Here is a 23,442-nt window from a genome sequence, read left to right as displayed (position 1 = left end):
ACGTTATGAAAACACCTGTTTGGACGTATCCGGTTTAACTCAGTGTAACATATAATTGCACTGCGATTGGATCAAAACATAACGCAAATCGAATTTATACCGTACAATCATAACGTATTATATGCGACCCGACTAACTTGAATTTATACCATCAAGTTAAAACTCTCAAGGGGTGAAAGTGACATTTTACAAAGTTTAATAAAAAGTTATGGGGTTAAAAATTAGATTTCCTAAACTTAAGGACTAAGAGAAGTTAATAATAAGATTTGATAAAGTTGTGGGTAAAAAAAGAAACCTATGATAAAGTTGGGGGTATGAAGTATACTACCAGAAACTTGGATGGTAAAAAGCAGTACCTGATATTATATTTGGAAAAAAATGGGGCAAGCTAAAGTCAACAATGGCTGCTGGCTTTTGAGTAAGAAGCTCAAAAATGGAGAAGTTGTCGGGACATGCGTATAATACATAAACAAAAACGGAGGAATTGTCGGTGGCGGAGGCCACCGACTTTGTAATTTAAGATATAGTATAATCCGCCACCGACTTTGTAATTTAAGATATAGTATAATTTGACTCATGATTTAAAAAAAATAAAAAAACACAACTTCTTCATACGTTGATATTGTTTTCTTTTTAATTGCATAATAAAGTAGCAATTTATTCTCCTTCATTTGACTATGATATTGTTATAGTTCTTTTAATTTAAAAATATTAGCACGTTACATGATTAATAATAGAGATTAGGGTGAGTTATTTTCTTGAGTACTTGTTATATAATGGTATTGTATTTGGGTTTAATTAAAAGGTTGAGATTATACAAAGGGTAAATTATATTTTTCATCCTTTATGTTTGTATAGGTTTGCAATAGATGTTCTTTAACTTCAATAATTACAGTCATGGTCCTTTTTTTGTAAAACTCATTACACCCTGCGTCCTTTAGTACTAACTGGGTTAAAATTTCTGGTTAAATATAGCATGTGTCATGCACATGAAGATAGGTTAGTAATATTACTATTATTGTATTTAAAATATATTTAAGCAAATAAACAACCTGATCTCAATTCTCTCTCTTCCTCTATCTCTCAATCTAGGTTTGTCTCTCCCATCTCTCTCATTCAAAATCAATACAAACCCCATCTCTAAGATCTCTGTCTATCTCTCTATTTGAACTTTATCTTTCTATGAACCACCACCACCACCATCTTGTCATCTCCACTACCGCCTAAAACCACCACGGTACAACCACCCGAAATGACTCTTACTGGTTCCTCATATCCGGCAGCCATCAAACTACTCCGGACGATACCTCAGATCCTGCGGCCACCAAGCTCCACATCACCGATAACCACAAGAACCCTTCGTTTGAATCAGATCTGCAAAATCGCGTTTGAATCACCTTACCTCGCGTTTGAATCAGTTCTATGAAATCGCAGATCCGTTCGGAAAGAGGATGGGGTTAAAAGTTACAACCGTTGTCGAACAATTATCTTGGACCTTAAACAGAACTGCACAAGCACTGCACTTGTGAATAGCAGATATATAGGTTTATGTACAAGATTTTTTTGCAGCACACTCATTCTTTTCTTTTCTTTTTTACTTTGCATAAAAAAGTTTTTTTTTTTTTTTTTTTTTTGCATTATGTGATAAATAGTGGAGGGATTTATTACTGCCACACGTTTACTTGCTTTATGGAAAAGATGATCAACTGATTTGCAGGTCTAGGGTCCCAAGATTGAAGATGGGTTAAAAATAAAGGGCTGGAGATATTTTAATGTTTTTATTTATATTTTTAATTTAAATAGATTAGAGTAAAAAGACGTAAATACCCTCACGTGCAAAGCATGTGTCATACTTAACTAAAAATTTTAACCAAATTAGGATCAAAGGACGTAGGGTGTAATGAGTTTAACAAAAAAAAAGGACTGTGACTGTAATTATTGAAGTTAAAGGGCATTCATTGCAAACCCATACAAACATAAAGGACGAAAAGTGTAATTTACCCTTATACAAAATATAAAATTAATCATGTGTGGCCGGATGAGATTCCCAAAAGGTGTAATTAATTTTCGTGTGTAATATTTTATATGGGTAACATCAAATAACAAGTTGATTTTGTTTAAATAAGATAAGAAGAAATCTTTACCTTTTATTTTTTAAATCCATTGTTAAGATGGGTGTAAGGGTCTTTCTGTAAGAACATTCACATTTAATTCTTTATCCATATCTGTATAATTATACTAAAATCATTGTTTTTCTCTTTTTTCAATTAAATAATATTTTTAAACCTTTATCATTACATTTTCCCTCTCCTTTACTGACAATCATCATTAATATATATATATATATATATATATATATATATATATATAGGTTCAGGATTTAGAGAAAACAGTAGAAAGTGTGAGAACGGTGAGAATGCTTATTGATCGTCCGATCAAAACAATCAATGGACTAGATTGGCGCGGTGGCATTTTAGTAAATAACACAAATTTTATTACGTGAACGCGCTTCATTAAGGGTAAAAATGTAAAAAACCATTCCTCACATAAAACGCCGTTGAAAAATAAAACGCCAAATAAATACAAAACGTCAATTTTATCATTGCGTACTTTTTTTTGTGTTTTTATTTAAGCTCTCTGGCTATAAAAACGCCAAAAAATATGAAACGCCATTATATATAACGCCAAAGCTTACATCCATATAAATGTTAATTACATTTTTTGTTATAAAAATAACATCCCGCCTAAACTACGCGCCAAAAAAATTCTATAAATAGAAACGTCTCACCACCTCCCATTTATCACACCAAAAGAACACCAAAAAACACAAAGTGGTTGCTAAAAAAATTACAACTCAATATAAAACGCCAAAAAATACAACGACAGCAAACATCTTTTCTTTGATCCTCAGTAATGTTCTGCATGAAGCTTGTTGGTACACTTTATGTGGACGCGACTCGACTCGGTTCGATTCGGTTCAGGTCGACTCGGTTAGGTCCAGCTCAAGCCCGACGGCACGACATTCCTCAGTCGTGCGCCTCAGAGTTCGACACGCGAAGCACGGAGCGCCACGAACCAAGACAAGGTGACACATCACCATGACATCATCTTGTGATGTCATGATGATGTCATTATGTTGATATTACAAATTCAAATGACTGAAACAAAGTCTGGGCCGTAACATCAACATATGGGCCGAAGACTTTAGAGTGGGCTTTTGACCTTTCAGCTTGGGCTTCTACAACTCGACGAAACAAAGATTTAGGATCAATATGTATGTCGACGAAACAGAACGTGTTTCGTCGACTTTAGTGTTTCGTCGTGTCCTTTATGCGTTTCGTCATTTCTGTGTCTGTTTTAGTATAAATAGCTCTCATAGTTTCTGTGTGAAACTTGGACGAGTGACGAGAGCTGAGACTTTGAGATAGAGTCTTTAAACATTGTTTGTATATGTTTCTGGTTGTACTCATCCCTAATCAATAGATATTGAATCTTTTGGTTACGCGTGTGTTTTACACTTTGTTTGGTTTGCACCGTCACGGGGATTCCGCACCCGTTACCGTGTTTGTGATAAACAAGGATAGGTTTTCGTTATCGATCCACCGGAAAAACGGGACCTACAATTGGTATCAGAGCTTTGGCTCTAATCCTTGTTTAAAACCAAACAAGTTTCGGTTTTTACCAAGTTTGTTCTTGAAAAGTTCATATTTTTTTTTTTGGAAAAAGTGGTTCAAATCTGTTAGATCTTGGTTGTTTTGCTCAAAAGTTTTATCAAAAACCTTGTTAAGTTGATTGTTTACGTGTTAAACCAGGTTTTTAGTAAAAGTTTTAAGCATTTTCGGGTTTCGGAAAATTACTCGGTGACCGGAATCTTCAAATATTCATCGTGTTCTTCAGTGATCTTCAAAGTGTTCTTCATAATTTCACTTTTTGATCCTTTATAAAGTCACTGTATAAGTTGTTGGTGGATTTTAAAAGTTTTAAAGATAAAAGGAAAGTTGATTAAAATATATTAAGTTGACATTTTGGGTTTTCAAGGTATGATGAGCATGGTCTAGTTTGAAAATTTGGTGCATGTCAGTGAATAGATAAGGTTCCTTTGAAAATATCTCAACAACTCTAAGATCTTATCCCAAAACCTTTGAGTTTCGTCGATCAAAAAAAAAAATATGTTTCGTCATACATTATTCAGCATTGAGTTTCGTCGCAAAATCTGTTTCGTCGCATAAAGTTCTTAAAACAGTTTCGTCGCAAAATCAGTTTCGTCATACGTTATTCAGCATTGAGTTTCGTCGCAAAATCTGTTTCGTCGCATAAAGTTCTTAAAACAGTTTCGTCGCAAAATCTGTTTCGTCGCAAAAAGTTCTTAAATCAGTTTCGTCGCAAAATCATTCTGTTTCGTCATATATATATATCAGTTTCGTCGCAAATCATTCTGTTTCGTCATATATATCAGTTTCGTCGCAAATCATTCTGTTTCATCATATATATATATCAGTTTCGTCGCAAATCATTCTGTTTCGTCATATATATATCAGTTTCGTCGCAATTCATTCAGTTTCGTCATATAAATCAATTTCGTCGAATCATTAATTTCTTTTGAGTTTCGTCGTTCATTAACATCAGTGTTTCGTCGAGAAACTTATCAATTTTAAGCAGAGGACTTCCAAAAGTGTGATAACAGTCTGTTTTCAAGAGTGTGATCGGTTTTTCACATACATACATCAATCATGAGTTGTACAAGTCTGTGGGATTGGAGTACGGACTCACAACCAGTTCAAAAACCGACTTCGATGGCCGAATATTTAGCTAGTACCATACCTCGACAACAACAGTCAATAAGTGCAAGTCAATGGGCTTTGGTGTCGAATCAAAATCAAAACATAGAGAATCTTTTGGTAGCGAGAGGAGAAGGAAATGCAGCTACTAGAAAGACACGTCATGATCTGTTGAAGAAGAAATTCGAATCATTTCATTTCTTAGAGAATGAAACCCTAAATGATATAACTACTCGTTATTATCATTTGATGAGTGAAATGTATTATTTTGGTGTTCTTGCATCTCAACAGGAAATGGTAGCACGGTTTGCTGATGCTCTACCTCCAAACTGGAGCCCATTCATTGAGCTTTTAAAGCATACGGGCGTTCTAGATGCTGTCAATGTTAATATCTATGAATTCATTCAGAAGTTGGAGCACAAGAACGAAGAGGAAATTCGGAAAGCTAAAAGGATTGCACCTATTCAAAACACCGAAATGGATCTTGCAGGTTTTAAACAGTTAGCTAGTTCCAGTTCAGCTCAGCAACCGAAGTTACAAATGGCGTTTATGTCAAATACAAGCTCTTTTCCGTCTTCAGCTCCACCTCCGATTTTCGATTCACGTGCCTATCTACCTCCACCGCATGTTATTGCTCAAGCTCACGCCCTTTCAAAACCTCAACTTGATCCGAGTGCCTGGCTCCCTAAACCCCAACCTCAACCTCAAGTTTCCACAACACAACCTCAATTCGATCCAAGTGTCGATTGTGGTCCTGCCATACAGTTGGGAAACGGTGATCAAACAAGAACTGCGTTTTATGCTGAAATTGTCAAGAATGTCAATGATGGTGAATCTTCGGGAAATGATGACAGTTTAGGATATAGTGGCAGTACTGATGAAGATGGCTCAGGTGTGAGTGATTGCAGTTCAGAATCGGACGTGAAGGAGGGAATGGATTCTGAAGCTGATAATTTGTCGAATAATGCTAACAAGAAATCTGACTTGATCAAGAAAGCTGATGCTACATCAGAAGAAATGGAGAAGATTCTCACTGAAGATGGATCTTTCTCTTCTCAGACTGCCTTTATGGCTAATGTCACAGTTTCTACAAGTCAGGTAAAATCTGAAACTCCTAGCATATGTAGTGATTGTGCTGATATGAAACATAAATGTGACGAATTGAAACGTGAATCTGAAATGGTTCATAGTCACAATCAGAGTTTGGTTATTGAACTGCCAAAGTGCAAAGAGGCAAATATGGCTTTAGTTAGAAACGAAAAGGAATTTAAATATGTAATTGAAACCTTAAAGAAAAGTGTTTCCGAAGTGAACAAAGTTGTTTATCATAAACAAGTCAGTATTAACGATTACATTAACATTGTTGAGGAAACCAAAAAGGAACTAGCCATTGCCAAATGCGAGCATGATGCTATCAAGCAAAAATTGGAGAGTTATTCTAACTCCCGATTTGTGCTCGATCACATCATAGACGTTCAAAAACTGAAAGGGAACGTGAAAGGCGTAGGGTATAAGGCGTGTCCACCCCCTTTGAGACACAACTATACCAAAATGCTCGATGAAGAGGATATGCCTCGGTATGAACCCAGTGTGCCTCTTGATTATGAGGAAGTTACTACTGGCCTAGGGTTCAAACCGGACAATTCCTCAGAGGGCTCATCTGATAACAAAGAAAAGTCATCATGTGCTTCAAATCAAAGTCCTCCAACCATTGAGGACTATGATTCTTCAGATGATGAATCAGATGTAAGTGACCAGGATGAATCACTTGATGAGACGAAAGGAGTAGAAATTCCAATTGAGAATCATATTCTGTGTGATCCTCCTACTCCTAACGTGCAACCAGTTGCCAAGCAAGTGATAGATCATGTCAAGAATGTCAACGATGACAAAGAATGTGTGTCTGCTATTAAGAGCAATAACTTGTTGTATACTTTAGTCGGTGATAGTGAAATTTATTCAGACAAAGATTTTCCAATCAAAAACGCCAATCAATCTTTGATTGACAAAGTGTTTGAAGATACTACAAACAAGTTTTTGGGAAAGACAATTCCAGGAGTCATTGTAACTCAATGTGACCCAATTCCAAAAGCTGAAATCAGAAAACAATTTGGAAAACAGAAATCACCGACAAGGCAACAACCAATTGCTTTTAAGGGTAAACAACAACAACGAGCTCCAAAGCCAAAGGCTAAGGTTGAATCAAAAGGAGCTCGCTACAAGAAGAAAGCAAAAGACGTTAAGTTTTTGGCCTCCAAAGGTACTGATAAAGTGGAGACTTTTGAAAATAAATCAAATACCGATTTTTTACAAAAAGTCAACATTTTGAAACGTAACAGTGATAACAATTACACCCAACACACAAACGGGTGTGAAGCTAGTACCTCTGGGTCTGCAACTTCTACGTCAGGTCGTCGATCAAATTCTCCTAAGTTTGTTGAAAGGAGAACTTGTTTCAAATGTGGGAAGTTTGGGCACATCATTAAAGACTGCACAAACTCGCCCAAACCAAATTTTGTTGAAAGAGCCCCCTCTGAACAAGTTCACTCACAACGTCGTCCTGTTTCACCCAAAAATGACAAACGTACCATTAAAGAACAAGAAACGAAACAACGACGTAAAAACGTAAAGGTGATCGAAAAGGCTTTAAAACCGGAAACTGTTAAAGGGAAACCTACACTACTAGAAAATACACTTCTCTTGACACGCGAACAATGACACGCGCATATTTTATGACATTCAAAAGCGTATGTCAAAAAAAAAAATGTCATGGTTTACAAAATTTAATAAATCTATGACATTCTTTTTTGTGTGTCATGTTTTTAGTGTCATAAAAAAAACAAGATTCATCTTGACACGCAAATAATGACACACGCTTATTTTATGACATTCGAAAGTGGCTGTCAAGAAAAAAATGTCATGGTTTTACAAAAATCAATATCTTTATGACACACTTTTTGTTTGTCATCATTTTAGCATCATAAAAAAGAATTAAAGAAAGCTAAATAATTTAAACGGGCCCGCCAAAAATAAAAGTAGGAACCTGGTTAAAGTCCCAAAAAACAACCGTCTCACCATAGTGAACCCTTAACCATCCAAAACAAAATCTCCTTAATCTTCGTAGAGCCAAAAAATCCAAAATTCCCACCGTCACATCGTGAGCCCAGAGCGAACACTTCTTCAAATCGTTTTCTTCTCTAAATCTTCCCCGCATACGTGGTTGGTAAAAACCCTAGTTTTTTTCCTTAGATACTTAAACATAGTGCTAATTTTTTTTATAAAACTTCTTATTGTGTCATGAATTTAGGTTCTGGATCTGTGTTGGAGCTTCTTTTGAACATGTTGGTGAAGTTTGAGAAGGTTTGCAGGTTATGTTGTCTACCTCTTATTTATATGTTTGTGTACATATTTTTGAATGGTTTATGAACCCTAAAGCAGCTAAAGTTGAATGTGTGTTCGATTCTATTGAATATGATCCTATGCGTGGTCTTTTTATGCCGAATTTTGAGTCATTTATGAGTATCACATGTGGTCCCTTGATTTGTTTATCTATTTTGTTTATTAATCTAGCTAGTATGTATGTATATGTCCCGGGAATGCTATAAGTTTTAATTTTCTAATTCATCACTCTCTGTTTTTCCTTTTGTTTTTTGTAATGTAACAAGTACTAGAAATCTGATCCCTAACCTTTTATTGGCTGGGCAATATTTTCTAGGTTGCCAACCATGGTATCATGGATTCTTGTATTGATGTAGGAAATTGTAGGGGGGGGGGGGGGATAGTTGCACGGACTTCCCATCCGCCGGAGTATTGCAACTCCGCAAGTTAGCTTAGCCCCATAGCTGCCTGGCGGTGATTACCCACGGTGAAGAGCCCCAACACCCCATAAGGGCATTGCCGGGAACCGAACCGGTGACCTCAAGAAGAGGCGGGGTGAGGCTGGCCAACTGGGCTACCCCAGAAGGTTTGATGTAGGAAATTGTAATGCTTCTAATTTCAAAGTCACAAGCAACTAGGGGTGTAAACAAGTCGAGCTACTAGCGAGCTACTCGAGCTCGACTCGAAAAAAAGCTCAAACGAGCCGAGGTTAAACGAGCTTGAGCTGGAGCCCGAGCCTAAAAAAAAGCTCGTTTAGTAAACGAGCCCGAGCTTCGCTTATCGAGCTCGAGCCGGCTCGTGAGCCTAAACGAGCTTTCTGTTTATATATTTTTTATTAATATATTAAATATGTATTTTTGTGGCTTTTTTAGTTAGTTTTCGAGTTCTCGGGTTAAAAGTGGTTTTCATTTTTAGGCTTTTATATATATCTATAAAGGTATGGTTTTTAACTAGTAATGTTGTTATTTTTACTAAAAGAGTAAATTACAAGTTTTGTCCTTTATGTATGTCCCAAATTGCAGGCGCTGTCCTTTGTCTTTAAAATTGATGAGTTTTGTCCTTAATGTTTGCAAATCTTGCACGTTATGTCCTTTAGGCCAAACCCAGTTAGATTTTTTGGTTAAAACTGATCATGTGCAAGGCACATGAGGGTAGCATTGTCTTTTCACATCCTAATTTATCTAATTTATTACTATTATTTATATAATCTTCCCCAGCTCTCTCTATCTGCAATTCATCATAATCTTCCCCAACTCTCTCTCTCTCTGCAATTCATCTCTCTCTCTCTAAACTCAATCCGCCATCACCCAATCTTCCCCAACTCTCTCTCTCTGCAATTCATCTCTCTTTCTCTCTCTCTCTAAACTCAATCCGCCATCACCCAGAACTGAATCAAACACCCACCACCACCACCATTATCGTCACCAAAGGGTTTCGATTCCACCACTGGCCACCACCTAATGAACCTGAAACTTTCCACCGTCACACGTCATCGCCACCGGAACTACTGTGCTCAACCACCACCACCACCATCATCGAGTCCTCCCCAAAAACCCTAGCGCCGCCGTGAAACGCCTCCCCACCTACGATGATCCACCATCACCGTTTACATCTTCAAAAGATAGGGTTTTTGGGGGTTTTTGATTTTGGGGGTTTTAAGGTTTTTGATTTTGTGGATTTTGGGGGTTTTTGATTTTGTGGGTTTTAAGGGTTGTGGTGGTGCGACGGTTGTTCTTTATTTGGTGGTGGAGGTGGAGGGTGGTGGTGAAGACCGGTGCAGGGGAGGCAGTGGGTGGATGGTAATGGTGGTTATGCTGTCAAGCATTTTAGCACCACTTGCAGATGATAATAACTGTCACTGGCCTCCTTCTGGTGTACATCGTGCACTTACTGTGTGGTATGAAGCTGTCGCAAGGGTAAGAATGCAGATCATTCATTGGGCAGATAAACAGAGCAAGCATATACCCGTAAGTAAATTCATTCGTTCGTTTGTTCATGTCTATTTTCTGAATTGGTTTATTCTTATACCTTTGTTCAATTCTCATTGTTTTTATGTTAGGCAGCATACCCTTTAGTGACTTATCTTCTCTGTCTTGGTGATCCTCTTGTGTTTCTTAGTAACTTTGGTCCTCATACAGAACAATTGTATAAACAACTTAAGGTAACTAACTTTATACGCACAACGTTTACTACTTTTATCGAGATCTTTCTTCCAGATGATAAATATCATGTGTATTCTACAGGATAAGAACAATCGGTTTATGGCACTGGATTGTCTTCACCATGTTACGAGATTTTATTTGGGCGTTCACGGGCGTTCTCAGCCGTCAAATCGGAGACCGGTGGGGGTGGGGGTGGGGATGGTGGAGACAGTGGTGGTGGTAGTCTGGTAATCGATGGTGGTGGTGGGTCTGCAGAAGATGGTGGTGGTGGGTTTGGCCTTGCACAGAAGATGGTGGTGGTGGGTTTGGCCTTGCACATAAATTCCTCTAAAAATGAAATTACAAAAATACCCTCATGTGCCATGCACATGATCAGTTTTAACCAAAAAATCTAACTGGGTTTGGCCTAAAGGACATAACGTGCAAGATTTGCAAACATTAAGGACAAAACTCATCAATTTTAAAGACAAAGGACAGCGCCTGCAATTTGAGACATACATAAAGGACAAAACTTGTAACTTACTCTTACTAAAAAATAGATTGTGAAGTCATAATTTCTAAATTACCGTTTTATTAGCCTATATTATTTTATTTATTGTCTTTTTTTGGTTTTATGTATATGATTTGACTCGTCAACAACCAAACCCACTGTATATTCCAAATGGCAAAACTACTAGAAAGGTTTCTGGTTGAGAGGTAAATAAACATTAACTCTATCTCTAGAGATATAAAGACCACTTTCAAAGAGAATTTTGGCTCCAATACATATCAGCTGTGTCAGAAAAAAAAAACAATTGTGTGTGTATATATATATTAAAAATAAATGAGTCAGCTCGACGAGTCATGAGCTTTTGACGAGCCAACCCCAAGCCTAACATTTCAGTTCCTTAGGATAAACAAGTCGACTCGGCTCGACTCTGTTTTTATATGAGCCGAACCTGAGCTCACCCTTGCTTGACTCGACTTGTTTACAACCCACTTGTTATATTAAATTGTTTGTTTTTTTAAATTGATAATGAATTAGTAACAACTAAATATATAATTTTTAATATATTTTTTTAATTTGTTACGAGTTATTTTTTTTACCAACCATAAAATCAAACCAATTTCACCCAAACCTTTTCAAGTCCCTCCTTCCCCAAGTTGAATCATCCAAAATTTCCAGTTCCCCCTTTACCTAAGTGACCCGCCATAAAAGAATTTCATTCTCCCGCTTCCCAACCCTAGGCAAATTCCTCACCCTATAAGCTCAAATTCAAACTAAAAGTTTAACAGTTCCCTCTCTCATTTTTTAGAAGAAGATTGAGGAGACAACTAATTAAAAGGTCTCACATTCTTTTTTTTTTTCTATATTTTTTTCCGATTCAAAATCCATTCCAATTGATCTTGTGCTTCTTTTGATTACAGTTTTTGACACGACAGCCATGAACAATCGTAGTAGCAACTACAAAAAATGCGGCCGCTGATCCATACTCTAAAGGTTGTTAAAAGGTTTATTGTCTTTCTAATATACATGTTGACTCGTCACTTGCTTTAGGATCGAAGTTTTTCACTCTGATTGATGTTAATTACATTTTGTGAATGAATTTATCGTGATTAATCTTGGGGGTTCTGAATTGGGTGTCATTTTAGGGTTTGGATCTGATAGAAAATTGACCGGCCTAATTAAAGCTACACCAAAAAAATCAATCATTCTCTATATGCAAATGGGTTAACCAGGTCAGTTGTGAACCCAAATCCGTCTAACTGGGCCATGATTCCAGGTGCTTATTTTCTTGTTTTTTTATTTCATGCTTTAACATCACTTCAAATCTGGTGTTACAGGGCTTTGTCATCTATATAATTTTTATTTCAAGGAACTTTTAGGACAAAATGTCATTTGCTTGTGATGTGAGAAGTATTCTGATTTCTGTCCAAAGTCTTCTTGGAGGTATGATTAACAAACTATGAGTTGAGGTTGTTTTTAACTTCTTACTTATCTATTTATTATTGCAGTTTTTTTTCTAACTGTAGAACGAAGCACAAGTTCACAAGAACCTTTTCTATGATTTCTACTTGTATGTCGAACGGTATGTTTTCCAACATTGATTGATTTTATTTTTTACGACAACAGTCAAAATTTGGGATAACCTGTTTATAATCAAAACAATGGTGTATTGAGAGGCTAAGTCAGAAATTAAAATTTTTGGGGATAATCTATATTTGTAAGTGTATAAAATTAACATATATCTAGCCTGGTGTTACCTTGGTGGGTTTTTGCGAGGGTCTATACAACAAGTGAGTGTAAGTATATGAAACTAACATTTATCTAGCCTGGTCAACATATCGCATACGCAATCAATTATAAACATGTAAGAGTGAATTTAGCAACTTGAGCAGACTACATGCACAATCAAAATTAGGTCACCTTATGGATGAAATGCATCATAAGAATTTGTGACTAGGATAAAAGTAGGGGGTGCAAATGAGCCGAGTCAAGCCCCGAGCTCATTCAACTTATGACAACTCGAGCTAGGCTCGATTCATGATTTGTTTCTAAAGTACGAGCGTGGCTCGTAGCTTAAGCTCATCTCGGGCTCGACTCGTTTATTATTTGTTAATTAATTTATATTAATTATGATTATTATTTTAAATATAATTTAGTTATTTTTTCATAAATTTTATAAATAATTATTATTATTTAAATATATATCTAATATATTGATAAATAATTATATGGCTAGTGGGCTTGTTTAGGTTCGCAAGCTGGCTTGGTAAGCTAAGCTAGGGCCTAGGCTCGTTTACTAAACGGGCTTGTTTTTAGGCTCGGGCTAGAGCTCGTTTAAGCTCAGCTTGTTTGCACTCCTATGTGTACCTTTTCATGCAGTAATATGTTTTTTTTTATTATTACAGTTCAGACCAATTGGTCAGCTTGAGACCTATTTGAAGTTAAACTTGGTCAAGAAGCCCTACGTTCATCGCATCATCTTATTTTTTAAATGGATATTTGTGAACATATGTTATATAACACAAGATAATGAACAAATATATGAATCTATATATTGACCGACGACTTTCTAGTGGTGGTGGAAATGAATCGCAGTCAATGACAGCATAAGGGTTAAACTCACCTGGATTAACGCTAGGGTAAGCAGTAGATCCCTTATTTAAATTGTGGTTGTAATGATATTGTAAATATTGAAACCATTTAATTTAAACTTAAATCACAATGGTTTCACATTTATTGATATTTTAATTGTGTAGTGTCCATGTCAGCCAGGAGGTATTGAATGCGGCTACTATGTGATGAAGTTGATAAAGGAGATAGCTTACGAAGGACTTGAAATATTTGACAATAATAATGTAAGTTTAGGCATATTTTAGTCTGTATATTAGAGAAATATGTACTTAGATATCCAAACAAATGCTTAAATTCATATATTAGGATTAAGTTCTGATTTTTAAGATTTATTTTATTTAATTGTTGTCTTAGGTTGGGAAAGGAGTAGAGGAATACTCGGCTGCAGATATGGATGACATTCGCGAAGATTGGTCGACTTATGCGGTTAACTCTATTTTTAAGTTATAAATCGTATTTTAGGTGTATGCTTCAGAAAGTGGTGCCAACATAAGGGTTAAACTCGTATGGATTAACGCTAGGGTAAGCACTTAATCCCTTATGTAAATTGTGGTTGTAATGATATTGTAAATATTGACACCCATTAGTTTAAACTTAAATCGCAATGATTTCATATTTCTTGATATTTTTAATTGTGGTAGTGTCCACGTCAGCCAGGAGGTACTGAATGCGGCTACTATGTGATGAAGTTCATGAAGGAGGTAGCTTACGAAGGAGTTGAAATACTTGACAATGATAATGTAAGTTTAGGCATATTTTAGTCTGTATATTAGAGAAATATGTTGTTATATATCCAAACAAATGCTTAAATTCATATGTTAGGATTAAATTTTGATTTTTAAGATTTATTTTATTTAATTGTCTCAGGTTGGGAAAGGAGTAGAGGAATACTCGGCTGCGGATATGGATGACATTTGTGAAGATTGGTCGACTTATGCGGTTAACTCTATTTTTAAGTTATAAATCGTATTTTAGGTGTTGATGACGTATTGACAAACAATTCTTTTTTTGTTAACGTTAAAATATTTGTAGTATACTTGACAAATGATTATGTAATGGATTGTTTTGGTATATATATATATATATGTGTGTGTGTGTGTGTGTGTGTGTATTTGTTTTATGAAAAAGATTTATTGTTTTTGTTATTATACATGTATCCAGGGCAAATTAGTAATTTTATAAAAAAAAAACTGATACAATTAAAAGCATGACACGCGTAAACGAATGTCATACGTATGTGTCATAAATGCTTGTCATGAACGTGTGTCATTAAAAAGTGTCATAAAATGAGTGTCATGAATGTGTGTCATTAAAAGGTGTCATAAAATGAGTGTCATGAATGTGTGTCATGAATGCGTGTCATTAAATGTGTGTCATAAAAACATGACACACAAATGCATGTCATGTTAATTTTATGACTCCTCAATCAACGACTCGCAGTTGCGTGTCATAAGGACCCTTTTGTGACACGCAATGCATGTCAAGAAAGGTGTTTTTTCTAGTAGTGCTAGTTTGTCACAACCATTAAAACCATAAATTGTACATAATACACAATCTGGTCAACGGAAACAAGCTTGGAGACCTAAAACGGATAAAGTTTCAGGGGGAGAATCATCAGTTTTAGATCATCGAGAAGTTGAGATAACTTATGTCGATGAACAAGGGCGACCTAAGTCTGTGAAGGCTTGGGTCCCCCTCTCCATCTAATCTCTAAGTGAGTGTGCAGGAAGTTCCAGGAGGAACTATCGATAGTCATAGGATTATTGATAGTGGAATGTCCTTGCACAAGATAGGCGACAGAAGAAATTGTTGCCTTTGATGGAGAGAAAAGGAAAGGGGAAACAGAGTTGTCTGTTGAAAGAAATTGATAACTTCGACAAAATGCAAATCATTTCAATGTTTGATTGTTCAAGGCTTTGATCGGGTCCCCAGGATAGATTCAAATCAAAATGTACGCACCTGCAGCACGTCTGAAGTTCAAAATCAACAAGATGAACATGCAGTGTACATTTCTTCGCGGTGTGATTGAAGAAAATGTGTTTGTTGAATAAACCAACCGGGTGTGCGGATGCCTTGGCGTGGGTTGAACAACCGCACACTACTTCTGAAGGAGAAAGACAAAGACCTTTGCTGGTGCAATGTAGAAGACCAGCCGGACCCAAAGGTTTTTGATCGTGTTGCTGTGAAGAGATTTCTCAGTAGCTACAAAAATCGACCTTGAAATCCACACCGGGTGGATATCCAGTTTCGGAGAGCGCTCAGATTCCTTGCAATGCATGAAGCAGCTGCAGGATACGGTTTTTAATTTCTAATCTCTCCTATGCTTGTCGATATTTAAGTTGCTTTATGAATTATATCATCTCGTACAGCTCTCTTTGGCCAGACACGTTGAACTCGAATATCACCTCACACGTGATTGTTTCACTATGAAACTCGTCAATGTTGTCATGGTCCGCACCGCTTACCAACATGCCAACTGATTTTTCCAAAATTCGATAAATCATCTCTGATTCAAAATTAATTTTGGTAAACGGCATTGAGGTAAAACATGAGTTAACCGACATCGGGAAATCGTTTTTGTAAATACCTTTGTGTTTTTAAAATTTATCATAGTTTGTTGATTTTAGGGGGAGTAAATCCAATTTTTAAAAAATCCAAAAACATCGAAAAATTTCAAAAAACACAAAAACAATAGAAAAACAAAAATGAGTTTCCTGGCGAGAAAAAGAGAAAATGATAATACATTAGTGGTCTGTTGAAACATCTTTAAACTGAACTTAAAATGAAAAACGATAAGCAGCTCTATATAAGATGTATCGGTAGGCTCACAATCATTTTAAAGTGTGTAGGGTGATATAAATCTTAAATCGACTGAAGACCTGGTGGGAACCATTCATTGGCATATGGTCTTGGTACCGAAATTTCGTTTGAGAGATTGCTGAGGTTCTGAGATATTCGGTCTTTATGCTGCTTATCATCTGGGTATCATGGTTGTATCTTTTACCGAAAAATAACGGGGACACAAGTCTAGATCTTCCATGATACTATACATACGTGTACATATTGCATACGACCTCAATAAGTGATCAACAATCACATGTCCTCAATAAGTCAAGTTCGTCTCTCTGCTGTACGAAAGTACTGACCTGTTCACGGACTTGCTCCTGTGCCCTCATGCATCGAAAATCAAGTTCCTCCTCAATAAGTGATTCTATCACATAGGGCTTGTTTTCAATCAAAATAAGTGAGTTTCTCACATCATATATGGTCAAACAGATGATAATCGGTATACTCACCGGTAAGATGAACTCTCGTGCATACCTTGATACGGGAATGTGTCGTGTGTGGATGAACACCGGTCGGTAAGTATAAATTATACCTTAACGTATCCCCTAAACATTATTACATCTGATAAGTTGAGCTTATGTGGATAACAATACCGATAATTGTTATAGGATGCTTATCTAAATGTTAACTAATTGAACAAAAAGAGCGTTTTGGCATGACCGTACACTGATATGATTCTCTTACCCTCGAAACTCGCAAAAAGAATGTCTGTAAATATTTGTTTACTGCTTTTAGTTTCTGCATCTTTGTATCTATTTATTTATTGCTTTCCGTCTTTACATTTGAAAAATGAAAAATTTTAAAAAGATTTTAGGTGTGTTTTAATATAAACTTTATAAAATCCTGATCGTAAGACGGAAAACAATTGCACCTTCATAAACTGTCGAAGTTAACAAGTTTTGAAAGTTAAAATTTTAAATCTGAACATTTTCTAAACTTTCAAACTGTTGTCGGTCGGTGTTTGATTGAGATTTGATCTCATATGTGTCGTTTGTTTAATTTGTCTATATTTCAAGCGGTTGTTCTCATTACGTGTTTAGCTTTCTTGTATGTGCAGATGCGACATCAGAATCAGCTAAAGGCGAAGAGAACGTGTTAGATGACAAGCCGTAAAGTAAAGACACGACGTTAATGCAATCAGAAGATCAAGATGATCGGATTGCAGTTGATCACTCATCAACACCACAAGGATCTTAAGAATTGAAGATCAATAGATTCACGAGCACGACTCAATGGAGAGTTCATTCTAAGGGGGAGTTTGTTAACACACTACCTAAATGAAAAGGGAGTTTGTTGATACACTTTCTACTTTCGACGCGTGAAGACTTTGAAGATCCTCCGACATGAAAGACACGGAAGACGAACCTCACGAGTAGCGTCCAAGGGGGAGTTTGTTGGTACACTTTATGTGGACGCGACTCCACTCGGTTAGATTCGGTTCGGGTCGACTCGGTTAGGTCCGGCTCAAGCCCGACGTCACGACATTCCTCAGTCGTGCGCCCCAGAGTTCGACACGCGAAGCACGGAGCGCCACGAACCAAGACAAGGTGACACATCGCCATGACATCATCTTGTGATGTCATGATGATGTCATTATGTTGATATTACAAATTCAAATGACTGAAACGAAGTCTGGGCCGTAACATCAACATATGGGCCGAAGACTTTAGAGTGGGCTTTTGACCTTTCAGCTTGGGCTTCTACAACTCGACGAAACAAAGATTTAGGATCAATATGTATGTCGACGAAACAGAACGTGTTTCGTCGACTTTAGTGTTTCGTTGTGTCCTTTATGCGTTTCGTCATTTCTGTGTCTGTTTTAGTATAAATAGCTCTCATAGTTTCTGTGTGAAACTTGGACGAGTGACGAGAGCTGAGACTTTGAGATAGAGTCTTTAAACATTGTTTGTATATGTTTCTGGTTGTACTCATCCCTAATCAATAGATATTGAATCTTTTGGTTACGCGTGTGTTTTACACTTTGTTTGGTTTGCACCGTCACGGGGATTCCGCACCCGTTACCATGTTTGTGATAAACAAGGATAGGTTTTCGTTATCGATCCACCGGAAAAACGGTACCTACAAAGCTTCATTTAATGATTTGTTACGTGAGTGTAGTAAGATTTTGCTGCATGAGATGGACAAAATTGAAAAAAGAGGGACTGATAACACCCATATATCATACTATCATCTTTGTTCCTGAAGAAGGTTTGGATGATAAGAAGAGACCTATACCAGTGTAAATTCTACTTTGGCCTCAATGATTATAGTGAAGACCACAAGCAGATAGCATCCACCCACACGGGGTCGATCTATGTCTCCAACATCCACAAAGACACTTCAACACATGAACAAAGAAAATAAACAACGCCAAACCCAAAACACCATTTATTTGTCACATTTCTTGTAGTTTCAAAAGAAAAAAGAGACTGATTACACTGAAGATTTAAAATCATAAATTGCTTCTAGTTTGGTTTTTTTTAATTTCTTTATCAATTGTTTGTTTTGTAATGTCAGTTAATAAAAAACAAAAGAATATTAATGCTATAATGAAAAATATAATAAAACGCCAAAATTAGCAAATACGTGTAAAACGCCATAATGCCATAAAAACGCCCCCAAAAAACTACCAAACTATAATAAAATTAATTTGAACAACTAATATTATAAAAAAAGCGTGAAACAATGTGCAAAGAATATAAAACAAAAGAAGTCCAATAGTTATCTAACCGTCATTGGAAAACAAAAGCCATAATTACAGCCGTCAAAAGATTTGACGTGTTACACCATTAAAACAGTTGATTCTGAAAACAAAACACGGTAAACTGCAAAAAAAAAAAAAACAGTAAAATGAAACGACGAAAAACATAATTACGAACATTTGTTATATTAAATTTATTTATTTTTTTCAAAATGCCATAATTACCTGTCATACGCGGCAAAAAAAGTCAATATAAAAGAAGACCATGAGAACCCAAGCTCAAACACGCCAAAAAACTAAAACGCCATATATTCTCCAAAACACCAAAAAATTTAAAAATGGCTAAGGTTATTGCATGGAGGTTTGAAAGGAAAGAGAAATGATTCATCATAAAGTTCTCTGACAGAAGAAGGGTAAAGATAAGGACAATAAAAGCCATGCTGGGAATGAATGAAAATGTTCAGAAGGATATCTTGGCCCTTGGGGTTCCAATAGACAACGATTGTGAAAGAACGAGAACTGTAATAAAAAGACTGGAGAGAAAGTTTCCAGCAGAAGATGATGAAGATGATGATGATATTGAAGATACTCATATACCAAAACTTAGCAGTGGGGTATTGCATGAGAAAGAAGGAACACTTGAAATGACTTACAAAAACGGGGTGTAATATTCAAGGCCAATGGAAGAAATGTTGAAGACAGGGTTGCTATCTATCATTGAACAACTCTGTGATTTAACACCTTCAAACAATCCAAAATCCAAGGATGCAGTGATATTCAAGAATAGGCTGCAGCAAAGAAGAGATGAGCTAATGGCGTTATACGCAAAAATGAAATTTGATGATAAAGAATGTGAAGAAAGTGATGAACAAAGCGATGGGTACATCTCTAATGTAAACCCATCTACGGAAGACTATTATTTTATTTTGATTTTCGTGTTATTGTAGTTTTATAAAAAAATTAATCTATGGTAATGAATTATTAACAAAAAGATATAAAACGCCAAAAATGACATGGAAAAAGACATAACGCCAAAAAATTAACTATGTGACACAAAAAGAATTAATTCAACGAGAAGAAATCTGAGAAAAAACAGTAAAACGCCAAATAATTAATAATTCTACATAACGCCAAAATTATCTTGCACGCAAAAAATAAAGAAGCATGTCAAACGTGAAAATCGTGAAAGGAGAAGAATACTAAAAAGACAAAAAATCCCCTCGAACCCTGATCATGCCCCGCGCCACGTGTTCGGCCAGGATGCGTTCTCACCATTCTCACACTTTTTGCCGTTTTCTCCTTATCCCGTTTATATATATATATATATATATATATATATATATATATATATATATATATATATACATATATATATATAGGAACAGGATCAGGAGAGAACGCCTCAAAGTGTGAGAACGGTGAGAACGATTCTCAGCCACAAGATCTAAGATCTTAGTGGTTTGTAGCTGAGATTGATGCGGTGGCAATTTTGTAAATAATATGGGCCTTGGAACTACCAGGAGGGCTAAAATAGGAAGATCCAAACAAAGGTGCGTATGCTAATCACATGCAATTTTCCCCCATCATACTTAAACGGCAATAACTTTTTTTATACGTGATTATTTTTCGAAAAAAATTACACCATAAAACTCAGCGTTTTTTTATCTTTCCAACGAGTATACTATTGATATACTTTTCGAAAAAAAAAAACTTAATTGGGTTTTATGGTGTTTTTCTGAACTGAGTGTTTTATGGCGTTTTAGAGTAGGTATTTTCATGGCGTTTTTCTGAACTATGTGTTTTTATGGCGTTTTAACTAGGTATTTTCATGGCGTTTTTCTAAACTGAGTGTTTTATGGCGTTTTCAACTGAGTTTTTTCATGGCGTTTTTCTGAACTAGGTGTTTTATGGCGTTTTTACACTAGTACAAATTATGATTTTTCTGAGTTCAAAAAATATTAATTTAGGCGGTTAGACACATAAACCGCCCAAAAATCAGCACAAATAAACTTACACGCACATTTTTTGAGCTATATGTCTAAAAAAAATGGTTTTTTGAGCTTGTAAAATTATAGCTCAAAAAATAGCTTTTTTTGTGGGTGCATAACAATAGCTTTTTTTAGTGTTTTATGGCGTTTTAACTGAGTATTTTCATGATGTTTTACTGAAGTGGGTGTTTTTATGGCGTTTTATTTGAACACCCAGTTCATGTGAGTGGGTTTTTTGACAATATTACCCCTTAGTGTACTTTAACATCAATGCCACATGTCACCACCAAAATCGTTCTCACCGTTCTCACACTTTTCACCGTTCTCTCTGAATCCTGACCCTATATATAGGGGTGGGAGTTGGCTACAAAGTCCATTTTCCTACAAAGTGTAAAAAGTTATAAAACACCACAATGTCAACCATAAAACACACTACAAACGCAAAAATAACAAAGTAAAGATTACTAAAATGCCATATTTGTGGGTTTTGTGTTGTGTTTTGGATGATAAGGCTTTGATTATTGAACGACTAACATTAGTGTGTTTTATGTTGATTATCATGTTGTGTTTTATATTCATAGTTCTACGATAGCGTGTTTTAAGTTTTTATGGACTATTAGGGTTTGGATATTGTGTTTTAGTGATCTTCACTCAATTATTCATGGATTTCGAGTGTGTTTTATCGCTGAAATTGTGATGTTTTATGACTTTGTACACTTTGTAGGAAAAATGGACTTTGTAGTCGAACCTCGCCCTATATATATATATATATATATATATATATATATATATATATATATATATATATATATATATATATATATATATATGTGTGTGTGTGTGTGTGTGTGTGTGTGTGTAGGTAGAGGATTCTATAAAAAAGACCAAAAGTGTGAGAACGGTAAGAAAGAATATCAGCCATTAGATCTTTCCCTATCCATTTTATTAGATCAAGGATATAATGGTAATTGTACTAATAATTCTAATTAAGGATTAAATTGATGTAACCGAATTTAGGTAGTTATTTTAGGAATTCGAATTTTGAATTTCAATCTAATTAGTTTTCTGATGAATATGGTTTTTGCCCCTTTGATGTTACAGTGTATGGTGTTTTTTGCATGGGTGATTTTCGTTTAGTATATGAGTTTATTTAATGACACCATGTGTAATCCTTCCATGATGTTTTTATATGTACATGGTGTTTTGATGTATACTATTTAAGTTGAAGGGTGTTTTTTATACCAGTTGTTTCTTTTCTACAGTTTGATTAGTTGCGTATTGTGTTATATTGTAGATATTATGTTGTAGTGTCTTTTTTTGCACTTCGTTAGTTTTGAATGGTGTTTTCTGCATTAGTTGTATATTTCCATATGGTGTTTTACTGTAAAACACAACGTCTTGAATCACAATACAATGAAAACACCATTGTATGAACATACAAAAAACACCATGGACTAAAACATCCAATCGAAACATAATTTTTTTTCTCTACATAAGTATAACAATATGGTACTCATATTAAAGATAAAAAAACACTCGTTATTATGGTGTATTTTTTTAAAAAAGAAAAGTTACGTATAAAAAGTTATTAACGTTTAAAAAAGAAGGGGGGAACTTGCATGTGGATTGCATGTGACTTTCTAAATTTAAAAATGTTAATTTTACCTTTATACCCTTAATCTAGAAAATGAATTATTTTAATTGTTACACTATTTACATGATTGTCATCAAGATTTCAACCATTAGATTAAAGATCTAATGGTTTAGATTCTTTCTTACCGTTCCCACAAAAAACACCTTTTTACAATAACATCACCCTATATATATAAGGGGTGAACAATGTTTCCCACGTATTTATTGTTGAACGGTAATATTGTCATATATTTTCTCTTCTCCACTTACAACCATTCCTTACAAATATAATTAACTCACTCACACAATTATAAGGGATCATTGTGAATGCTCTAATAGCCTATTTGTTGATGATTTTCTCTTTCCACATGCTCTGCTCAGAAGTTTTTTCAAAGGAATTTCGAGAAAGGGAGAAAACATACCCTTTTGGTTGGATCTGTGGGCTATGAGTGAACCTCACTTAAAGAGATTTTTCCAAGACTCTTCCAAATTGAAGTAAACAGAAGATGCAAATCATAGATCGATTACAAACCGGGATCGGCTAGGAAAAATTTATCTGGCAATGGAAAAGAGCGCTGAATTATGGGTTAGAGACGGATGATTTGGGCCAGTTGTAGAGCCTGCTAGATCCGGTTGTTCTGTCGGAGAGTAAGGATAAATATGTTTGGCTTGGCAAGGACTCGGGGGATTTCTGTGGGCGCCGTTAAAAGATTACTAGCGAAAGGCCGTGAGAACACCAACAGTTCTAACTTTAAATGGTGCAGTTGGGTCCCCGCTAAGTGTAACATTTTTGCTTGGCAGGCGGGGTTGGGCCAAATTCCAACGACGGATGCTCTTA

General features: G+C 35.8%; 1 long non-coding RNA gene across 12 annotated transcripts; it reads left to right on the top strand.

Annotated features, from left to right (window-relative positions):
* The first annotated feature begins 11,456 nt into the window (after positions 1 to 11,456).
* On the top strand, positions 11,457 to 14,528 carry LOC110930411. 12 transcript variants are annotated; one of them, XR_004888782.1, is made up of 10 exons: positions 11,457 to 11,643; positions 11,726 to 11,798; positions 11,951 to 12,037; positions 12,143 to 12,248; positions 12,314 to 12,387; positions 13,211 to 13,444; positions 13,574 to 13,660; positions 13,791 to 13,958; positions 14,078 to 14,176; positions 14,304 to 14,528. It is a non-coding gene; the product is annotated as an uncharacterized LOC110930411 (long non-coding RNA). The 12 variants fall into 12 exon arrangements; XR_004888775.1 differs by having other exon boundaries at positions 11,458 to 11,643; positions 11,951 to 12,081; positions 12,332 to 12,387; positions 13,562 to 13,660; XR_004888774.1 differs by having other exon boundaries at positions 11,458 to 11,643; positions 11,951 to 12,081; positions 13,562 to 13,660.
* The last annotated feature ends 8,914 nt before the right edge of the window (positions 14,529 to 23,442 follow it).

Source organism: Helianthus annuus, chromosome 3 (assembly GCF_002127325.2).
Source record: "Helianthus annuus cultivar XRQ/B chromosome 3, HanXRQr2.0-SUNRISE, whole genome shotgun sequence".
Lineage (NCBI taxonomy): Eukaryota > Viridiplantae > Streptophyta > Magnoliopsida > Asterales > Asteraceae > Helianthus > Helianthus annuus.
The sequence above is the reverse complement of the archived record's forward strand: the minus strand, read 5'-3'. Positions and strand labels throughout refer to the sequence as shown.